Genomic DNA, 4,387 nt, shown 5'->3' on the forward strand with positions numbered 1-4,387 from the left:
AATGTTTCACAAGCATAGTTCAGTCACTGTTTAATTAATTGTGCAACAAAGTAAAATTGTAGTTTAAAGATTACTAGCATATTTTTTCAATTTGAGAAAATGACAAAATTGAAAGATTAAAAGAAATTCAATAATAAAATCTAGTAATTGCAATACAATTTCCTAAAATGTCACTATTGTGAACATAAACTTTAACTAAATGTGAAATTTCCTGCGGATAGCTCATTACTATATCATAGCACAAACTTTTGAAGTTTAATTTAAAAAGAATAAATTTTGTTGTGTTCTAATTATCATTCCCTTTTAAAATTTTTGTCTATCTCACCCTACATGTGTATGTCTCTTGTCTGTGTTTTTATATTGTCTTATTTATGGACTTACAGAAACAAAACACCAAGTTGGGAGCTACTGAAAATAGCTTGCAGACATTTAACACTTCATTTAAAGCCTACAGGATTCTAGTGGTTATGAGCTTACATGTTTTTAGATTCTTATAGGAAAGAGATTATGTTGTTAAGTAGACACCCAAGTATATTACATGTCTCTTCCTTTTAATTTTTTTTTTAATTTACGTATTTGGTGCAGGGTCTTGCTGTGCAGCTTGGGTTCATAGTGATCCACCTATTTCAGCCTTTCCAGTTCTGGGATTATAGGCATGTGCCTCCATGCAGACTCAGCAAATCCAGGGTGGGCCCAACACAGCATGCCATAACAGGGATCAAACCCCGGAACTTGCACTTGCCAGGCAGTTGTTCAGACCACTGAGCTATCCTCCTGGCCTACATATTTTCTCTTATATGGAAAATATAATATATGAATCCAGTGTGAAAGAAAAGACAATAGAGAAAAAGAGAGAAAAGTTTCATGTACAATAATCTTACATGCTTTATATAGTGTTTGCCTGTTAGTGGGATTATTAATCTGTATAAAGGATAAATAAATATAAAGTCTTATCAGATAAAAAAATAAATCTGATGAAGACAAAATAACAAGGGGTGGAAGAAAGAAGAAAATAAATTGAGGTGGGTGCATTTTGTATGTGTGAAATTTCTCTCCAATGAATGTAATCATGTACTGCAAATATGTACCAATAACAGTTTTTAAAAGTGTCAGAATTTCCTAAAGCTTAAAAAAATCATTTGCAATGTAAAACTTTAAAATTTAAATTGTTAAAACATTTAACATTATGTTCTTAACATTTTAACATGCAAATTTACATTTAATGCAAATCAGTAATGTTAATTATATTCATACTGTATATAAACATGTTCAGAACATTTTTGACTTGCAAGAATGAAACTCCATATTGTCTTTTTAAAAATCCTATTTCCCTTCTCCAATATTCTGGTAACTGAAATATTTCTTGCTTCTATGAAACTGATTACTTTAGATAAGGCATGTAAGTGGAATCATATAGTCTTGAGATCTTCCTGACCAACTTATTTTATTTGGCATTATTACAGGAGGTTTGAACCAGTTCACAGTGTATATGATAGATTTTCCTTGTTCTATAAGCATGAGTAATATTTTATTTTACATATACACCATGTGTTATTTATGCTTATCCTTTGATGGCCATTTAAGTGGCATCTACCTCTGGGTTATGATGCCTAATCTTGCCATGAGCCTAGATTTGCAAATACAACTTTTAGATTCTGTTTTTAATTAACATGAGTCATAAATTGAATCAAATCCTTTTGAAAAATGTACAAAGAAAAACAGAAAGTAAGCTGAGGATGAGATGGGTCAAGGAGAGGGAATGGGCAGGGGTGTGAAAAAGGAATTGCAAGGTGTAAGCACATGTCATAACTCATGACAAGGAATGTCATCAGCATGTACCATTGACATATACTAATAATTTTTATAAATACATAAATGTTTTAAAGTGTATGTACTTATTAAAGACACAGCTGACAGTTAGTTACTTAAAATTCCACTCTAACAGCCACATACCACACCTTTTCAATTTGCTGCCCAAATACATCTCTTTAAACATTCTTATTCTCCAAGGAAAGACAATTGGAAGATTCTAACATAACTGCCTACCTAACACCAAAAAATATTAATTCTTTTATAGAAGCCTTAATTGCTCTAGCATTTTTTTGAACCAGGAATCAAACTCAGGAGCTTGCACTTGCCGGGCAAGCATTTGTGCCAATGAGCTAGATCCTCAGACCAGTACCAGAATGTTTGAAAAGTCCAAGTCTCTTCTGAGACTTAAGGCAGATTCTTAAGTGTGAATCTCTGTGAAAATCAAGAACAGGTTATATAATCACAGGAACAATGGCACAGGGTCCACATTCCCAATCAAAAGGGAAGAATATGAACATAGAAAAGGACAAGAATAAAGCATGACAGAAATCAGCAAAGCAATCATTAAGTCCTGTAGCTCTATAACATCTAGCATCTGAGGAACATTTTGGTAAAATGTGAATTCTAAAGTGCTTCCACAGCGCTGCTGTTATGCCCTGGCGGTTTTTAGCACACATTGCCTCTCTGTTGGACTGGCTTCATTCATAGCCTGCAGCTTTCCTCAGTACACACTCATGTTCCTGGCATCTCCTACTTTCTGAAGATTCCTCCTACCTTTGACTCTCTGATATGTTGACTATTGCATTCTGCCTTCCAGTAAAAGGGGCATCAGGGGACACACCAAGTTCTGCTGCTAGATAGACTTGTTAAGTCATAAGCACTCTTGTACCATGACTGTACTGACCTATGAGTGTCTGGGGTGTGAAGCACTGTGAAGTCAATCTAGGAGAATCAAATTCCATGTGTGCCCTGTGGAGCAGGGGCTCTGGAGCTTTCTTCACACATGAAAGGTTTACGGCTTTGTGTCATTGAGCCTCCAACTAGCGGAATCATTATAATACCTTCAAATCGTCTTTCCTAGTGTCCTGACAAAATACTTGGCTTCGTTTCAGTGATAAATTTTTCAGTAACCAAGATTTTCTAGGCCTCATTGTTAAAGGTGCTTCTTTTCTGAGCAGAAGCAATTTTTTTTCAAATTATTCAGCCCTGCCTTTTAGCCCCAGTTCTCAATGTAGTTCTGGCATTTCAATAGATTAGAACAAGTAGCTTATACTTATCAGCCTGAATAAATTGGAAGACATATTTAGGAAATTAGAAAAATGAGGTGGGGTAATTTGTTCTTTTATCATTGATTAATGTGGTAAATCAAACCAGGTGGTAAATGCCTTGAAAATCTGTTTTAAATTTGCCAGATATTCCAAAGTGAGTGGCAAATTAACTTCAAACTCTGAAGAGGTACAGTGAAATGCTGTTAAAAATGAGTATATGAACACTGAAGCAACATATTTCATTTTAAAGTGATGGATTCACATTTAAAAGTTCTATCATCTCTAGTAAGACTTTATAATTTATGTAAGATATTCAGCAGTGGATAAAGTTGGGTCTTATTTTCCTCAAATTTAAAGAACTGAGGAAGAGGAAACAATAGTACTGGAGATTTTTAAAGATGCTATTCAACTCTTTTATGCAGTGTGTGAGTCTTGTGGGACTTTTGAATGCTAATGCAATCATGCCTTAGGAAAATCATGCTAATTGTCAAAAGAAAAAAAAAAGTGTGGTCCACTTTCAATTGAGAAATTCGATAACATTTTAAAACCTCCATTTTATACAATTGGGACACAAAAATGAGGCATATTTTTCTCTGGATGTCTAATAATCATGCATGCTTTTCCATTATTATTTGTTATGTATTACATATACTATATAAAGTGTTATTCATTAATAATTTTATCATGTAGCATATTACACATTATATAGCATGTATTTTGTCTTGAGACAATATAGAATCAAAACATGATTTTAAGTAAATAAAATTGAAATATGAGACATTTTTTTCATTGCCCAGTCTTCTGAGGCACACATAATGGATGTTTGTCCCAAACGTCTGTCACCTAAAGTTCATCTCCTAAACTAAATTTGCATAAAAGCCAGTGTCATTTTGGGAATGCAGGACTGGTGCTATTAACATATGTTTTGTAGGAACCTCTATTCTTTCTATGTTTGGTAGGAACCTCTATTCCTTCTATGGTTTCATGGATTCTAGGAAAGATATATTTCCAATTTATCCATTTCTATAATAAACAATTTAAAATGCACATAATTACATATTATGCACATATGTATACTTACAAGTCAATGAACATATTGATGTAAGATGAAGAAAGAATCTGCACAAGCAACAAAAAAATTGACATTTAGAATTGTTTATTTTGACCTCGCTTTATTATTTAAGTTTAATTTTTAAAGGTTGCATTGAAAGAAACACGTCATGCCAGTACAGTACTCAGAAATATTTTGATATGTATACATGTTATATAATATTTATATCAGGATAAACATACTTATTTCCTTAAAC

This window comes from Octodon degus, unplaced genomic scaffold (assembly GCF_000260255.1).
Source record: "Octodon degus isolate 3935 unplaced genomic scaffold, OctDeg1.0 scaffold00340, whole genome shotgun sequence".
Classification (NCBI taxonomy): domain Eukaryota; kingdom Metazoa; phylum Chordata; class Mammalia; order Rodentia; family Octodontidae; genus Octodon; species Octodon degus.